The sequence below is a fragment of the Macrobrachium nipponense genome, chromosome 22 (assembly GCF_015104395.2).
Source record: "Macrobrachium nipponense isolate FS-2020 chromosome 22, ASM1510439v2, whole genome shotgun sequence".
In the NCBI taxonomy this organism is placed as follows: domain Eukaryota; kingdom Metazoa; phylum Arthropoda; class Malacostraca; order Decapoda; family Palaemonidae; genus Macrobrachium; species Macrobrachium nipponense.
In genome coordinates this window covers 55,532,903-55,552,325 of record NC_087213.1, presented here as the reverse complement: position 1 = coordinate 55,552,325, position 19,423 = coordinate 55,532,903, and the positions used below count along the sequence as shown (strand labels likewise).

Sequence of the window (19,423 nt, the reverse complement as noted above, 5' to 3'; positions counted from 1 at the left end):
AGTTCGGTAAGACACTACAAAAAAACTAATCTATTATTCTGATTCTCAGAAGGCAGTTAGCTTAAACTTCCAACAATTTTAACATTTAATATACGTTATTAAGAATAAATATAAAATTTCCTTTTGAAACTATGTGAGTGTCTACCGAAAGTTCGGTAGTGCCGTAAACAATTCCTCCCCCCTGAATTGAGCCCAAAGTTATTAAAACAAATAATATGCGTATGCCGAACCAAAGACCCAGTACTTCCCTGCAAAAGATAGCCCAGAAGATCGATGGCGATGAAATCAAAAAGAAAGTAAGGAGAAATGCAACGTTGTTACATCAAGCGACCAGAGAAAATATGAAGAAAAGGAATGGTTCCTAATCTTGGCCCACCCAGGGCAGGACGGTAGATCACTGACCTATTCCTGCAGCGTGGCCGCGAAATTCTGAATTTCGGATCGGGGACGACGGAGTCTTAGCTATGTATATATCTGAAAGGTAAGTTGATGTATGAAATTGACTCTTGTAGGTGACGTTACTGCTTTTCAGCTCATTGAAGACCTGAAAAGATGCATCTGTTTTTATGGAAAAATGTATTGTTATAATACAATAAGTTTGTAATATTACCTGGCAGATCATATATATAAGCTGATTTCTGACGTCCGACAGAATTTCAAAATTCGCGGCCCACACGTAGTGGGCGGTCAGGTGGTCATACCCATTCCCGCAGCTGGGAGGCGGATATCCAGGAACCATTCCATTTTTATTCTATTTATCATGTGCCTTGTCTATGAGGGGAGGAGGGGGGCACCTCTAATTATATATATTGACAGGGTAAGTATGAACAAATTAATTGATTATAACAAAAACATTTGTTCATGAAACTACCTGTCAGATATTATATAGCTGAATCACACCTTCGGATGGGGGTAAGAAAAGAGACAGACAAGGATTTCTAGGAAATTTAAATTAAAATAAAAGATTAATATTGGTTCCACCTGATAGCAAAGTAGACTATGTGATTACTGTCACCTAAAGCGCCTATGCTTATCAGAGTTGACAGCCAGGTTTGGACCTGTAGTGATGTGCTTCTGGATGCTATGTCAACGGGGACGTGACACAATGCGACAAGACATACTAGCCAAACATATGGCGTAACATATGGCAGGAACACAGCAAACCGACCACACCTGAACCAACTAACCAAAAACCCCCTGATATTACACTATGAATGGGAGATCTTAACAGAAGATCTCCCCATCAACCACAAAAACACAATAAACACCTAACTAAGCTAAGGGATAGGGAGAGAGCTACTTCAGCCCCAAACTGTGTCTGCGAAATGTAAGGTCCCAAAGAACTACAGTTCTAGTAAAGCGTTCTCACATCCCGGAGGTAATGTGAGGCGGAATACAGTGAGTGACTCCTCCAGAAGGTGCTATCAGAAATCTCGATCGAATGTTCTTTGGAAGCAAGAGAGGTGTACGGGCTCTGACCTCGTGACTTTTCACTTTAACGAGGCTCATATCAGTCTTCTGGCAAGATGGAATGAGCCTCTTAATGACGTCCTCAGACAGAAAGCAAACAGCATTCTTCGACAACGGCAAAATTGGTCTCTTCACCGAGCACCGAGAATTACCTGAGGGACCTCTTATCTCTCTAGCCATTCAACATAGAACTTGAGAGCCCCTGACAGGGCACAGGGCTCCTCTGGTTCCCTTGACCCACGAGACTCGATATTTCCTGTGATTTCAAAGCTCGCTTGGCCAAGGATTAGAGGGTTTCGTTCTTAGCCAAGAAAGAAGGGTTCAAACGAGCAGAACAGCGCTGTCTCCCGTGAAACACACTAGGCTACTGAACGCTTGGATTCACTAAACTCCTTCGCCGTCGCCAGAGAAGCAGGAAAAGCGTTTTTCTCGTAAGTCCTTAAGAGAAGCTTCATGGAGAGGCTCATAAGGGACGTAGCATTCAGAGGTTTAAACCCCACATCTAAATTCATGAGGCTGTCTTGCTTGTTGGAAACTTTGTGGTTTCGAACCGACTTAAGAGATAGTGGCAGTCCTTATTGCGGAGAGGTCCATCCTCTGTGGCGAAAAACGGCGGACCAACATTAAATCATATAACCCTTGATTGTAGGAACTGCCAATTTTCTGAACATTTTCTACTAGAGTAAGAATAAGCTACGATTCACAGAGGTCGGAAGAGGGAAATCCTTCCTTCTGCCACCATGACTGAGGAGGACCACCTAGACTGGTAGACAGCTCTTTGAAGAGGCTCTTCGAGCATTTAGCGATTGCTCTCGCAGTGCCTTTGAAAAGCCCTCGCTCTGGACACACTTTGCGATAGTCTGAACGCAGCAGGCCAGAGCGAGAGGTTTTGATGAAACCGTTTGAAGTGAGGCTTGTCTGAGTAGATCTCTCCTCCAGGCACGGTTCTTGCGGAGTTCCACAGGAAAGTCATGCCTTCTGTGAATAAACCCAACTCTATTGATGGCCACATGGGTTGCAATCAGAAGTCAACGTGTCCTCCTGACGCTGCGAATTCCTCATTAAGTCCCATGATCTGAATGGGGGGAAAGGCGTAAAGATTCCAGGTCTAGGTCCAGTCCAGAAGCAAAGGTCCACTGACAGTGCCCTGGGGCCAGAACGGGGAGCAATACACTGAGGAAGCCTCTTCGTCTGATGTAGCGAAAAAGGTCTACTAGGGGACGCCCCCAATCTCATAAACTGTTGACAGACTTCCTTGTGCAAGGTCCCATTCTGATTGGTAGAATCTGATTCGGCGGCTGAGAAGGTCGCCTGACATTCTGAAACCACTGCACGAATCTTGTCAGGATCTGATGCGCTTGCGTCTGCCCATAGCAGAACTTGCCTTCAGCCAGAGAAAAAGGGACTGGAGCGAGTTCCCTCCCTGATTCTTAGATACGCCAGGGCTGTGTTACTGTCCGAGTTGACTGAACAACCTTGCTTGACATCTTCTCGAAGAAACTGCAGCGGACAGGAATATCGCTGCCAGTCCTTTACATTGAGGTGGCCAGGCTACCTGTTCCCCTTAGAGCCTGACAACTTCTTCCCCCCTAGTGTTGATCCCCACCAGGAAATGGAAGCATCTGAGAAACAACACAGGTCGGGCTCAGAAGATTTAAGGAGAGCCTCATCATTCTGAGGGTCGAGCCACCATCTTAAGTGTACTTTTACTTTCGTTGGAGATCCTTAGATCGCATTCATGTCCTCTTTTGACGTCCATTCTTCCGCAAGGAAAAATGAAGAGGCCTGAGGTGCAGTCTTCCAGCGAGACAAACTTTTACTAGCGAGGAAATGGTTGCCCGGAGACTCATCCATCCCTCACCGAACAAGCTTCTCTCTCAGGAAGGCTGCGACTTCCTCTAACCCAGTCGCTGACGATCCTGGGATTGGAAACGACCCGAAAAAGCCACTGATCCATCGAATCCCAAGATCACACGATGGACTGTGTCGGCGGGCAGATGCGACCTTCGGAGTTGGACCAAAAAGACCCAGAGCTTGCTAGGGCTAGCGGTAAAAATTGAAGGTCCTTTCAGACCACTTCGCCGCGACGACGCTCTGATCCGCCAATCGTCGAGGTAGAGGGATAATCCTGATTCAGGACGAATGGAGCACTTCGCTACATTATCTAAATAATGTGAAACCCATCGGGGCCGTGCTTAGACCGAAACAGGGCTCTGAACGGCCAAACCCTGTTGTCCAAGACGAATTCTCAGGTACTTCCTTCGCAAAGAGGGTGGACTGGGACGGGAAGTACGCGTCTGCAGGTCTAGAGGACCACCATCAGTCGCCAGCGTCTCAATGCTCACAGCACGACTGAGGTTACTCCATTTGAACTTTATCTTTTCTACAAAAAGATAGGCATGTCACATCCAGGACCGGGCGCCAATTGACGACTGCTTCGGCCCAGGAAAATCTGTTGTAGAAGCCCGGTGACTCTAGGTCCAAGACTTGTTTCCACGCCTCTTTTCGACCATCTGCTAATAGATCGAAAGAACACTTTTCTACTCCCCGGACTAGGATGAGGAGAGGTCTCGGCGTTGTATGTCAAAGGAGGAAGGAAGTAGAAAGGGATCTTGTACCCCAGCTGTACTATCTTGCGGGTCCAAGGATCCGCCCCCTCTCCGACCTCCAAGCACTCGCAAAGAATTCCAGTCTGGCCCCGAATGGGGTATGAAGGACTGAGATCTAATTGGCTGTTTTTGGGTTTGAATGAAGCTCTTCCTTCGAAAACCCTCTCACCCGAGGAGATGCTCCGCGGGGGGTGCCCGCGAAAGGGTTTGACTTATTAGGGGGTTTGCTGAATGTCGAAGTGGAAGGAACCGCTGGACGTCTGACGACTGACCAAGAGGTCCTGGGTCGCCTTTTCTGAGACTCTGTGCAAGCACCTTTACCCAAGCCTGGGGGAAAGAGATGGTACGAAAAGGAGGTGCAAGAGCAATTCAGTCTTTATGAGAGGGAGATACAGAATTAGCAGTAAGACTGCACAGCAGTGCTCTTTCTTCAGGAAGGCAGTTCCAAAATTCGAAAATAGCTCTCCGAAATTCCATGCGGCCTTTGTCCATATGGACAACCGATGGACAGCTCCCCAGACTAAGAGAATCAGGACTCCCTAGACTGAAGTCAAAACTCCCAGACACCAATCTAGGAATTAAACACGTTAAGGGTACGAAGCAGGGCACCTTCAGAATGGTGGTCAGGCTCTAACGGAGTCCAGGACACCTTAGCAGACGCTAAAGAGAGACTCCTCTGGGCGTCCACTAACTGGAGAAAGTCACTCAAAGCGGACGAATGGACCTTACTCCCACATCCTCCTGGTCTCATACCCAAAATCCTCCTTCCGGCGAGTCTAGAGGGTGGATAGGCGAAATGGTCTTGCCATGATCCTTCTTCCCGGACATTAAAGTCTTGAAGTTCTTAAAAGCACCCTCTTGGTCGACAAGAGATGTCCTCATTTCGACGAATTCAGGGTTTTACGGTCTTGGAAACGAGTTGAGAGGGAGGAGACCTAGGGGCGTCGGCGGAAATTCTCCCCCGAAGGTGAACGTAACAGCCTAACAAGAACTTGTAGTCCGAGACAGCTGAAGCTACCGGTTGTATCTTAGACGGATCTCCCCGGACCTTACTAAGTTCCCCTCTCCTAAGAGGAATCTGGAGAACGCCCATCAGGAGACGGGAGTAGTCCCGCAGTATAACCCTGAAACAACAGGACTTACCGTTGGTTGGAAGTATCCGCTATACAGGACGGAAGCGGCCTACTTGATTCTTTAGAGGTATGGACATTTGCGCAAGAGAGCGTCCTTAGAAGCACGTGAACTGTCTTAACAGAAACGTTCTACGAAAGAGAAGCGCGAGCGTCTGCGAGCGCGCCAAAGACGTCTGCTAGCCAAGCGAGCGTCCTGATTGGCATTCTCAAAAGCTCCTGCTTCGCCGAAAGCGTCCGGCTTCACACGGCGAGAGTCTGCGGAGCTCCTCAAGGCGTCCTGTCTATAACTAGAAGCGTCCTGCTTCGCCGCGCCGGAGGAGTCCTGCGAGCGTCTTAACAGTGTTCTTGAAGAGAGCTCAAAAGCGTCCTGTCTAGAACGCCGAGCTTCCTCAACGCTACCTGCTGAGAGCGCAAAGCGTCCTGCTTCGAACGCCGTAGCGTCTGACGAGCGTCCTCTCCTGAGAGAGTAAAAGATCTTGCAGGAAACGAGAACGCTGGACGGTCCGGAGGCGGAGAGAGAGCCAGCGAGCCGAGAGAAGCAATGAGGCCGCTTCGTCCTCTTGACGGGCAGCCGAACGTCCTCTACGCATTCGGCTCGACGCTGCTGGGCAAGTATCTGAGTCTCATCAGCGACGTAACTGGTACTGAAGGTAAACAGGATTCCTTCGTAGGTGACGAAGGAGCAAAGAAGGGAAGGACTTGAGACTGCGAGAAGGCGAGGGACGAGGGACGCCTCCTTCCTTCTAGTAGATTACAGCTATCTGCCTCTCAGGTGAACACGCCTGTGCGTGGAAAAGAACATCCTCCCGGTAGAAAGCCTTACTCTCTTCTGCGGAGGAAGGCGTCAAAAGCGTCCTCGCCGAAGACGGAGACATAGGACGTGAAGCGTCTCAAAGCGAAAAGGCCTTTTCAACGGACGCACGAGTCTCTCCCGAGCGTCCACGCATGCGCGGGAGGACGCTCGGAGGACGAAAAGCAGTCTTCAGGACACAGCGCTCGTGCGCGCTCATTGGCAAGCCTGGGATTTAGCAACAGGCCGCCGAAGGGAATTCCAGATCGGTGGGGAGCCCCCGTAACCCTGCTTGCGGCTTTCGACTTACCCACTCCCTGAGTCCTGGGAGTCCGATAGAGGTATAGGCCTAGAGGCAGTATTGGAGGCCGATCTGACCAGCCCCCTCCACAAACTAGGGGCACTAACACAAACTTTCACAGGGCCGGTTCTAGGGCAATACCTTAGATTCGAGAAGGCACGAATAGGACATCTAGAACCATGAGAAAGGGGACCTTCTCCAGACAAAGCACTTGGGCCCGAAGGCAAACAAAACAGGGCTTAGGTGGGCAAAATCTACTGGTGTTAGAGGAAGGAGAAATGTTACCGATCTACATTTCGTAGAGGCCCTTGGGGAAGACCTCCTGGAACTCATCGCCTCCAATTACGTCGATAGGTCTATACACCTCCATTTATAATATCCAAATCCTTACATACATGCACGATCAATCAGCCACGCAAACATGCCCCGCAATCCCATACAAATGTGTGAGGCCAACTAAAGGTTAAGAAGCCTCACCTACATTCACTCCTCACACACACTCTGAAACTTCCCGAACTGGAGCAGACATCATGTATCCAGAAAAGCAATAAAAATCAAAAACCAAACCACATAACGCGTGCCAATCCAACAACCAGAAGTCGATACCAAAAGTCAATCAGCATAATAATTAAGCAGATAATGAAAAATCCTAGACGGAGTACTGAAAACAGATGTTTGCCGCACGGGAAGAAACATTCTATGAATAGAAAAATGGAATGGTTCCTGATATCGCCTCCAGCGGCGGGAATGGTACTAACAACCGACGCCCCCACTACGTGTGCCGGAATTTTGACATCTGCGGACGTCAGAAAATACAGCTATATTATATCTGACAGGTAAGTTTCATGAACAAACTGATGTTTTATTACACGGTTTGAGGAGATTCAAAGAAAATATGAAGTACACAGATAGATTAGTTTAGTTTTATTTTTCATGTATACGTACAGTCAAAATCTAAAGTATGTTTAAATATTATTATGATTTTTTTATATTTTCATTTACTGTCAAAATGTTTTGGTGCTTTGGTGATGACAGTATGGTTATCATGACATTTATTGAACATGGTTCAGCGAAACAATTCAGTTGGACTATTATTACTGCTGTACCATTAGCTCTTAGCAACTAGTTGTTACAATAACTGCTGCATGATAGCAAAAACTGCGTACTGCAGGATTCAATAGCGTCAAAGACGTATCCCCAACTAGTACCACGTTACTGTAGGCGGACGTCATGAAAGAAGCATGCACCAACTCACGCGTACAATATCTACTATCGCATCGGGGACACGACTGCCGTACCAATATCCTGTGCATAAAAATTAATCGATCCTTTAGTTTAAGCACAACAACTGGCCTACAGTTAAAGCGGCAAGTTTTCAAACACTAGATTTTGGAGTAGATTAGGGTAAACTGCCGGCGGCACAGGACACGGCAGTTGCGGTTTTTCTAGCAGTTTATACCTTACGGAACAAGAATTTTAAGTAATATTTATTCGGACGACTGTAATTAGTAACCCCCATGGACCAGTACTAAACACGGCAAAATACATTGGACACCCCGATCCCTAGTGGATGTCGTATTCGCAGTTACCTTTCTTGCAGGGTAATTCTAAAGAATAGGTACCTAGTTCCACACGAACTGCAAGGAACGTAACCGTGGATACAACATCCACTAGGGATTGGGGCGTCCAATGTATATTTCGCCATGTTTAGTAATGGCCCCCTGGGGGTTACTAATTACAGTCGTCCAAATAAATATTACTTTAAAATTCTGTTCAATAAGTAAAAGAACATAGGAAAATGACAATTGTCTAAATGGCATTTTTCATAACTATACAAACCTGAGGGTCCTTTTACAATAGAAGAGTACTAGCGCAGCTGGATAGGTCGTAAGCTTTCGAACAAGGGGTCGGTAAGTTAACTGCTGTCGACAGGGCGCGCTGCCGCGCGGGAGGTAAACAATCACTTTTGCTTTTCGCCCAAGCAAAAAACTGCGAGTGAGGGGTGATGAGGTGGGGCTATGGTAAAAGGACTCAGGTTGTATAGTTAGGAAAATGCAATTTTAGGACAAATTGTCATTTGTTCCGACCCGGCAACAAACCTTGGTCCTCTTACAATAGAAGACTCACTTTCTTGGTGGGTGGAATTGAAGTCTTTTGGAACAGACTGTGTCGCCCAACCTTGGAACGCCTCCCTGGTGTAAAGCGAGGGATGGACCAAGCATTCTGTACGATGATCGGGGGGGAACCGCAGGATCAAGGGCAGACCTCTGGACGAGTACTAGAGAGAGGCAAGCGTATCTCTTCGTAACAGCAATGTAAGAACTTGTTCTGTACAGGAGCAAAGTTAAAGTTTATGCGTTTTGACTCTTGTAGGCATCCACTCCCCCCTTGTAGAAGGAAGTGGGGAATCTCTGCTCCCATCCCTACGTGAAAGGGATAGGATGGGGCTCTGTTCATATAGCTCACCGGACTGCCTTAACAGCAGGTGATGACCGTATCCCTATACCCACAGTAGAGGGGAAGAAAAAGATAGGAAAGAGAGCCAGTAACTGCTCATCATATCTATCATACCAGTCACACCAGGATATGCATGTTCAGCGGCTAGGGTCTGGGTAAGCTAGACGACGTGTTGAGCAGCCACACGGGTCATAAGGATAAATCGATCCAAGGACCTATGGGCAATATCCAAGACGTATAAGGAAGTTGACGGGGGTCTGGTTGTACCAGAACCCTGCCTTCCCATACCTGCGCCACGGGAGAAGTTTTATACGAAACGCAAACGAGGGACCAATACTTTAACTCGGAGTTCTCGGACGGGCGTACGGATGTCGTCACTACCATCAGCTCATAGCCATCCTGAAGAACTCACGCAGCCAGGACGAAAGAGTGTTATTGATACTTCTTTCTGGTGACCCCGTTGCTATACGAAGTAGGCGTTCGACACTCAGGCGTCTTGAGGGTGCGGTTCTCTTCAGGATAGCGCCGTAGCTCCTCCCAGGGACAAAGAAGCATATCATCCAATCATTATTCTGCATGACGCTCCGTACTCTCTGCCGATGCCAGGTCCAGCAAGACGAGGGTCATGAGAGTTCCCTGGGTTGGCAAAGACCTTTGGAAGCGCCTACTAAGCAAGGAGATTCGAACGAGTTCGAGATGTCCAATCCGTCAGTTTCAGGAGGAGCGAAAGGCGGCTCTGTATCCTTTGACTGTGGGGAACTTAGAGGAGCTTCCTCGGCGACGAAAAAAACGAGGAAATCCGCTACTGCTGAAGAGTGGCTCTGAGAAGAGATAGGCTCGTCTACGGACACCAACCACCGAACGACGGCCGACTCCATGTACAAAGCCGCAATGAGGAAGGACGGACGTTTCCAGCTCATCTCTGTCGCTGCGCTACGAAAAGCTTTCCGTTCGCAAGCGGAAGGGGATAACAGCCAGCGTGAAGACGTAGGGACTGACTGCTCGGTCGGGTACCGCTCGACGTGTGGCTGGCCGAGAAGGTTGGCAATGGGAGAATCCTCTCCTACGGTTCTCTTGCGAGAAGAGCCAGAGGTACGGATTATCCAAATGGCCGTGGCCATTTGGAAGCCATCAGGCATCCATCCGGTAGATTTTCCGGATGACCAGTGCTCGACTGATCACCTGCGAATCGGTGAACGGGGGAAAGGCCTAGGCGAAGAGGTTGTCCCACGGGTGTTGAAGAGCGTCCTCCTCAGCTGCCCATGGATCCGGCAACGGCCGAGAGAACACTGGAGCTTCCTGATGTGCCGGATGGCGAACAGATCCTCGACTGGTCGCCCCCCACAGGTCGAAGAGCCTTTCCGCCACGTCCTGGTGTAGAGACCATTCGGTCCTTATCCACCTGATCCCGACGGCTGAGCGTGTTCCCTGGCTACTACATGTCCTTCCCTGGAATGTAGCCGTGCCAAGACAGCTCTATTGAGTGGAGGCCCTCGGCCCCACCCCTCGTTGCCACCTGCCGAGTCAACTGATACAAACGGGAGAGACACTAGGCCCCACCCCCCCTGTTTGTTGACGTAAGCCACCACCGTGTGTGTCGTACATCAACACCACTGAGTGTCCCATCAAGCAAGGTCGGCCTGGAACTCTTGGAGAGCAAGGAACGCTGCCTTTAGTTCCAGTACATTGATGTGAAGGTGCTTGTCGTTCTCGTACCACACTCCTGAAGTCCGCAACTCTTCCAGGTGTGCGCCCATCCCTCGGTCGATGCGTCTGAGAGCAGCTGCATGTCCGGGGGGAGTGCGCGCGGAGGCACTCCTCTTAAGGGGTTCCTGTCGTCCAGTCACCTGGCTAGGTCCTGCCTCACCTCCTGTGTCGTGACCATGGAAGGCTTGGGGGATCCGTCGCCTGTGACCAACTCTCCTTTGGTCTCCCTGAAGAGACCGCAGGTGAAGACGCCCCATTAGGGACTGGCTTTCCCGAGTGACGACAGGTGTACCGATCACGACTTGCCATTGCTGAGCTACCTGTTCCTGCCGAGACAGGAACTGGTTGGCTGCCTCCCTGAATCTGCTACCGTGTCGATCAGCATACCCAGGTACTTCATCTCTGCTTGTGCTCGAGATCGGACTTTTCGAAGTTCAGAACGATCCCCAGATCGCGACAGAACTCGAGCAGTCGATCCCTGTCCTGTAGCAACTGCGAGCGGTAGCTCGCCAGGACTACAATCGTCGAGATACCCCATCAGACATATCCCGTGCGAATGGCCCCAAGCAGACACCAGTGAACACTTGCGTGAACACCTGTGGGGCGGTTTGAGAGACCGAAAGCAACGTGGCCTGAGCTGGTACAACCGTCCCGTCGAGGATGAAGCGGAGGTACTTTCCGAAGGACTGATGAATGGGTATTTGTAGATACGCATCCTTCAAGTCCACTGAAAGCATGAAATCGTTCTCCCTGATAGAGTCGAGCATGAGCGTGCCGTTCCATCGTGAACCGGGTCTGGCGAACCAACCGGTTCGGGGGAGAGAGATCTATCACTGGGCGCCAGCCTGTCGTAGACTTTTCCACCAGAAGAGTCGGCTGTAAAGCCCGGTGACTGATCCGTACCGATTTCTACAGTTCTCTTGCTCAGCATGGTCTTGATCTCCTGTCTCAATGCTACGTCCTTCGATGCCCCTGGAACGTACGCCTGCTGATGGACCGGGTCCCAATGGCTGGCCAGGCACCCCCCCACTTCCGGCAGCAGGTGAGGGGGAATGCCGTCCTTAAAAACCACTGTGAACGTCGTCTGCTGGGGCTGATCGAGACCTGACAGGAGAGAGCCGATACGCTCCGACTCATTCCAGTCCTCGTCGAGGTCGAAACCTCAGGAGACCGAAGGGATATAAATAAATACGATGTCCGAAGACCACGTAGAAAACGCCCCTCGTCGCAGTAGAGGAGGTGAAGGAGCTTGTTCGAACCGTCTAGAACCGAGAGAGCCTTCTTGTCCGGAGACGAGAGACTACCTGGCTCAACCCAGTCGGCAAGCTCCGATCGCGGCAGACCCACCGTCGATTTGGATTCCCTACCCTCTCGGGCCCCAAAAACGACTCGAGCCGAGACGTGGCTCTGCTGGTGGGAGCGGCGATCCTTCCCCGAGGTCATTGTGCTGACGAATCAGCGCCGTAACCTCGGCAAAGTTTCCTCTGGATCTCGGAAGTCACAGCAATCTGCAGAGTGGGACCGTTAAGCCCTTCGAACAAGAGCATATTCCGAGAACCTTCCTCCTAAGAAGGGGGAACAGCGACAGCCCTCTCGGTCTCCCATCCACTTGCGCATACGTCCTGGCCGGTCCAAGAACCGTGCCTGGCACGTAGGGCGTCGTGGTGGGATCATGAGGGGCGCAACCCCCTAACACGGATCAGCTCCTCAATTACCTCGCTCCTCCCGGTGTAACCCGAGGAGGGTTTGAAGGTACGGGACCGAGACCAGACCTGACGCCCTCCCCTCGTCGCTCGCTGGCAGAAAAGACCAGCAGCTTTTTTTTTGGAGGGCGGGCTGCAGGCGATCGTCAACCCGCGGTGACGATCGAGCTGCAGGCCTGGTCGAACCGTCTCGCTGTGGAGAACGGCTGGACCTGAGCACAGCGGCCCCGATCTCGAGTGTCACAGAAGAGCTGGGTGCTGGTTGCCGTTCCCGATCGCTCTCTGTTGAGAAAGGAGCGACGGTCAGGCGACCTGCAGGCCTCCCACCTGGGTCGTTTCCCCCCGCAGTGAAGACCTCGGTGGCCTTTTTTGGTCCTCACGGCACGTCCACGTCGCTGGTTCCAGCCGTGGCTGCACCGGCGAACGGGAGGACCTCTTCCCAGCCTCAGAGCCCGTGGTCGGTCCGTACGTACGTCACCCGCGGGTAGCCAGCTGTTTTTTTTTTTTTTTTCACCGCGAGAGTGAGAGCTGGTCTGGTGAGAGTCGCATGAGCGGCTGTCACCAGTCTTCCGCCCCGTGCCGTGAACCTGACGCTGAGCGGACTCAGAGGTCTGGTTCCTGGCTGCAGCAACGGTCGCTGGTAGGCGACCGTACACTCGGTACCATCCCCCTGCGAACGAGAGGCCGAGACGGACCCTGATGCAGTGGCAGAACCACTGACACCAGGCGAGGAAGTACCGGTGTTAGCCGGTACCTCTGGTAACCCCGTAGTCTTCTTCCTTGCGGAAGAAGAGACGGGCCCCCGCTCCCGAAGGAGCAGGAGGACCAGCGGAAGGAACCCTCCCGTCCCACCGAGGTGAGACGGGTCCGAGAAGCTCCCGAGGAAGCTTCTTAGGAGGGAGGGAGGCGACCTTCTTCTTCTTCGTCAGCTTCCTCAGGACAGACGTAACGATCTGCTATCCAGGCGGAGCCGGGGCTGCTGTAGCCGAAGCCACAGGGCCCGGACGCACCTGTACAGACAGACCAAAGTCTGGGGTAGTACCACCACGAACAGGACGACATCAGCAGGTATGGGGCATCTCAGGAACAGCAGGCACGGCCAGCACATCATCGGTAGGGACAGCCAGCGCAGCAAACGGCAGGAACAGCCAGCCGCAGCAACGGCAAGGGACAGCCAGCGCAGCAACTGCATGGACAGTCAGCCCAGAATCGGCAGGTACGGCAGGACAGCACCGGAAACACAGGAACGTGGAGGCATGCAGCAGCCACATCCTGGTACCGGCGGCAGGTCCCTAGGGGCGAGTTTCTTAGGGCAGCGGAAGTTGTGGTCGCTGCAGCGCGGCAACCACTGACGTGGCGGCGGCGGCAACTCCCCCCTCTCGGTACGGCGAACGGCACACTTTCCCACGCGGCTTGTAAGGTCCCAAGAAGAACTGTTTTACCATAATCGTGAGGCGAGTACACCAGGTGAGGAGGGACGTCGTCACCTGGTTGCGTGGTTCACCACTCCATGGGTGACCGCAAGAGGCCCAGGCCCCCAGACATAGAACCGCAGCCCCTGGAACCACCCCAGCACGCTCTGCAATTGGAAGGACGCCCATACCTCACCAAGGTCCACCCTCGTGGCAGTAGCAAACCTGCGGAAAAATAATAGTAGTAGCGTTATGGGGGGGAAATCCCCCCCCCAAATCGTGCGGGGGGTTTTGACCCTCCCCCCCCCTCCCCCCCCGAACGAGTGAGACCCCCCTAATACAATTGTACATCGGCACCGAGCGCCCTCGCGCGCTCGACGGATCGGGCGAGGAGAAGAACGCCGATAACCTCCCCCCCCCAAACAGGGGAAGAGCCATCTGTTGGGAACTGAAAACGGGGGCGGGGGTCTCAGTTCCCCACCCCCCCCCGCACAGTACCCATGTACCCCGAAAAAAAAAAAACCCAACAAACAAAATAAGGAGCCCTAGAGCAATCGTAGCCATCGGCACGAATACAAGGCATAAGGATCAATTCCCTGACTGAGCGGAACTTGAACCAAATAATATTGATGCAATCATAATAAGGAACAAAATGAAAATGCATCTTGCAAAACGATTCCACTTCCCAATTGAATAAGGGCTCGGATCGAGCCGCATTTGCGCCCTCGTACCGAGCGCAAGGGTGAAAGGTTTCATTCCTTACCTTTATTTGGATCAAGGTTTCTGGAAACCTTGATCCATAATGAATTGATGCAATCAACAAATATATGAAAAATGAAAAGACTACTGCGCTTGCGATTTCACTCATACAATAAAAAGGGGAAGGAATCAATTCCCGTGAATAGCGGAACATTGATCCCAGTCAAACAATGCAATCTCAATAAAAAATGAAAATGAAAAAGAACTGCACTTGCGATTTCACTTCATTCAAAATAAAAAGGGGGAAGGATCAATCTCCGGGCAAGCTCGGAAACTGATCCAAAATGAGTATTGCTACAATAAAAAATAATATATGAAAATGAAAAAAGAATACTGTACTTGCGATTCCACTTTCATACTGAATAAGTTTCCGTGCCGAGCGCATTCGTTCGGCAACGGGCATACAGGTCAAAAAAAATATAAATGAAAAGAAAAAGCACTTACTTACGAATGTTTCATCTACACATTTCCAACCAACCCAATATAACGCTCGGAGCGAGCGCTCCGCTCGGCACGAGCATACACAATACGAGGATCATTCTGGAAAATGAATTTGAATTCCCGCAATTACGCCCTTCAGTCCGGCACCCTCGGGGTAATCGGAGGGCGTTGTGAACCAAGATCCTTTAATTCACAATTGAATTCAATGAAATGATTGTACTTACAATTCAGTTTCACTAGATACATAGAAAAAGAAAAACACAATCATGCGAAAGCAAACGACGATTTGAAGGCGGGGGCAGAGAGCGATGATACACGTTCCCACACGCCAGCAGGCCGAAAGCAAAAGTGATTTGTTTACCTCCCAGTCGCGCGCGCGCGCCTGTCGGACAAGCAGTTAACTACCGAACCCCTTGTTCGAAAGCTTACGACCTATCCAGCTGCCGCTAGTACCTTCCTATTGTAAAAGGACCGAAGGTTTGTATGCCGTGTCGGAACAAACGTCAAATTGCCATAGTCTAGGCCATCGCGGATAGCTTCTGTAGAAATACCAATTTTTGAAAATGAAAACTTTTAGGATCCCAGGTAACATACTGTTATAAACTAGGTTAAAGTGGATTTAGCCTAGTAGGGTAGATCTACCCCGGGGGTACTTTTTTTGTTTTGGCTAAACTAACAGGCCTACCTGGTACACCCAATAAAATATAACTAAAATTTAAAATATCATAGCTATATCATATTAACCTACGTCCAAGTAAGTTCCTCCTAGAATAAATAAATAAAATAGGCCTAGTAAAACAAAATAGGGTAGGTACTAGCTACTAGGTAGGTAGGTAGCCTAGCTACCAGCTAGGTATAGGCTAATACCAAAGCTCGGTCCCATGCCACAGCATACCGAAGTAATGCCATATTTAATACGACTGACACACAAATAACGCAGAAACCCACCTTTAAATACGATGGGGAGCTGTCATACGATTAAATTAAGGTGCATGCAATGGTAAATTGGATTCAGTTTCAGCCTTAAACGAAAACTTGGAGAGAAATTGACAAGAGAATAATCCTTCTACTTTGTCCGAACTAAATACGGGTCGTGATGTGGCGAATTCCGGTCGAATTTTACCAATAGTCAGTAAATAATGCCAGTATTCGATAGCACATTCATTATAAATTATACATATTTTAAAAACTTCTATTTTGGGTATAATTTTTCATATTTTATGTGACTAAAAAAACAATTTTTGGCTTTACGACATCGGTAAGTCCACGGTAAACGTTTTGGTCATAGAGATGTACAATATCAAGTTGTCAACACATGAAGAATTGTATTTGGTTATCGCTAACGAAGACATATTTTAGGAATTAGAGATTTGAAAATGTTCTCAAGATATTCTCAAATGATATAGAAAATTTGGTTGATAATTCAATTTAAGCAATGGTGAAAAATGGTTGAAGTATTGCGTGATAAAACGGCCGATTACTTGGATTTTTAAAGATATATAGGCCTAGAAGTGGCACCCTGGGCTCTCTAATTCCTCTTACTCATTCCATAATTAAGTAAACACTAAACAAAATTTTTTTTGCTATGATGCATTATAGGTAAATATAGAAGGTTTTAACCGGTGATGATATTTGACGTAGAGAAGCAATTTACGTAGATATTTTATGATAGAATAACATTTAATGCATTTATCATTATCATAATTATTTATTGTTCCATACAAAGTTTGATTGCATATGCAAGTTGGTATAGTTCAGACGGGCTGCTCTATGAGCAAGAGCCCGTGTTGGCACAAGGCCAGCGTAATCTCCAACAACAACAGACGGTATTGTCTTCCAACTGAGCCTCAAAATATTGCTCCTGCGCTGATTAGGATTTAAAGCACGCACTGGGCCACTCTAAGCCATTCGGAGCTTAGGACAGCAACAAAAAAGAAAGAAAGAAGAAGACGAAGAGAAAAAGAGTTGGATTGATTGAACAGCAAGTTAAAGCGATCCTTAAAACAATGGAGGTGAAAACAGGATCTTAAGATGGAGCTGGGAGACAAAGTAGTAGAATTAAGAGTAACAGCTAAGTAGAGGAGAGTTTGACCAGCAATATGGAAGAGAAGAACTGGGATAAGGAGGTAAAGTAAAAAAGATAAAAAGTGTTACAAACACCGTTCGATAATGCCTACTACAGTGCCACATGAGGTGCACTGGCCAGCTTCAGGGCCTGCACCGGAATACAGAACTCAAAACGTTGCAGTTCACCCTCCCCTGATTCGAAAATGGACTTCATATCGACATACATCTGGTCTGGTATTATAACTATATTATCCTTATCTATTATTATCTATATTATCTATCAATTAAAAGAGAGTGTCGCTATTGGAAATACAATAGATTCCTACAACATGCATATCACACTGATGGCATATAGGTCTAACACAACGCAATAAAACGTAATTAATTATTCAGGGTACAATAAAACAGACACGAATTATAAAACAACTCAAAGAAAATATACTCTGACAATAAACTTTATAACAATGAGATAATGAAAAAACTTGGAAAATTATCCATGAAAAATCTAAAAGTAACCAGACCGATGTTGTGACGCTAGCGCTCAGGAATAAATGAATGAAGAAGTAAATAAATAGATAAACAAAACCAATACGTAAACAAAGAAGAAAAGTAAATTGCCCTGTCCTACCCATTTCATGAAGAGGTAAGAAAGTAATTTATACATATACATATCTACACATCATTTTGCCGGATGTATAAATGATCAACTTTTTTATAGTGCGAACACGCGCACACACAAACAGGAACGGAGAGGATGTTTATGTTCGGATATTGTCCTTGACTTCAGTTGACTTTGATGACAAAAGTACTTGTAATGATGCCTAAAAGTCATAATGCACTTATGAAGTAAATATTTAAATTATTTTGTTTATTTTGTTAAAAATTTAATTAATAGATAAGAAAGAATACCAGAGGGAAATGCCAAACGAAACGAATCGAACGATGTATTTACACGAAATAAAGTATTCCTGCTTCGTCTTTAAACACATTTTACCCCTAAAAAAAAAGACTGGCAATTTAACTTCAGTTGAGCATTAAACCAATTTAAACCGAGATTAAAACGCAAAGGCCGGCGGCTATGGAGGAGGGGGAGGAGGAGGACCTCCACTCTACGCTGACATGAGGATGTTCATGTTGCAGACGACGCCATTTTGTGGAGAGGGAAAGAAAAGAGAGAGAGGGAGAGAGTGAGTGAGGGACGAAGAAGAAGCTCGCGGGCTTTGACGGCGATCTTATTTACGAGGTTCCCAGCGTCTACCGCCTGTCCTTTCAACTACTGGAGGAGAAGATGAGTGGAGCGAATAGCACGCCTCTAGGAAGAATGAATCCAGCCATCGGCGCTGGCAAGAAGACCACGGTGTCCGGGTCGTCGCTGCTGAAGCCCAGTTACCTTAGCACCCTTCCCGGCGGAGGCGGAGGGGGAGGTGAGAGAGAGAGGGCTTAGGCCTATTTTTTTAATTGTCTTCAGATCTCTTTGTATATTCGAGATTTACTTGAAATTTTAAGAAGCTAAATTGTACAGCCGAAGAGTAGCTTACCTTTAGGTATAAGCCCAACGTGCCAACCCCGTCCCCAACGTTAGACGACCTAAGTAGGCCTACGGTTTCTGGTAAGTAGGCCTACGACCTATAGATTGGGTTAAAGTTAGGATACGGCCTACTTTATCTTTAGGATAGGCTCTAGCATATTCCGCAGTACTAGCCTAGATGCGTTCGTATTTTCGGCGTAGCCTATTATTTTTTATTGATAGGCCTACTGATAGCCAATGCTGTAGGGGGAAACATCACAACAGGCCAACCCTCATCACGGTAGACGGGTCTTATTCACATGAATACAATTGCAACTCTAAGCATACCATTTAAAAGACTGAAGTTTCGTCAACATATTGTGATATATGAAAGCCCCATACGAACTAAAATAAGCATGTGAGCTCTTCGTAAAATATGTTTTCAAGGCAGTTTTTAAATCCAATATGGCGGCTACGTTTTTCATGGACGGTTCTCATCAGTGACGGACACCATCTTTCCCCAGCCTTCCCAGCACTCAATTGAACAATGTTAGCGTATGTATGTAACGTTTATTGATCTTACTCAAGATTGCAGTTGTAATCAGCACAATAAAACAACATTTGTTGCCTATATTAGTGAAAGTATGAAAACTTGTTCCCGGGGTTATGGTGGAAACTGATTCATTCTTACCTTGTATTGGCGGTTTTTATCCTTACTGCCATCACAACTGAAACTCCACAGTGCTTATTTGATTGTTATTATACACATTTTGGTCTCAGTTCACTCCACATTGCACTTTAAACCCGTTGCTGTTCCTGGTTTCTAAGCGCGCGCGCCATAAACACAATTACAAACAGCAGACGACGACGACATTGTTATTTAAAAAATTTTGATTTAATTCATGTATATTATCCCTTTTTTGCAACCAAATTACCCCGAAAAATTACAGATTTGTTCCGATACGTAATACAAACCCTCGGTCCTTTAACAATAGGAAGTAGCTAGCGGCAGCTGGAAACGGTCGTAAGCTTCGAACAAGGGGAGACGGTAGTTAACTGCTTGTCCG

General features: G+C 48.2%; 1 protein-coding gene across 2 annotated transcripts in view; it reads right to left on the bottom strand.

The window, feature by feature from the left end:
- LOC135198693 (U4/U6 small nuclear ribonucleoprotein Prp3-like) overlaps positions 1-16,024 on the bottom strand; it is a 92,169-nt gene extending 76,145 nt beyond the window's left edge. The window contains exon 1 of one of the 2 annotated variants that reach the window (XM_064226528.1): positions 15,731-16,024. The gene's annotated coding sequence lies outside the window, so the exon portion shown is untranslated. The remainder of the gene's footprint in view (positions 1-15,730) is intronic. The other variant, XM_064226527.1, reaches the window with a different exon arrangement.
- Between the last annotated feature and the right edge of the window lie 3,399 nt (positions 16,025-19,423).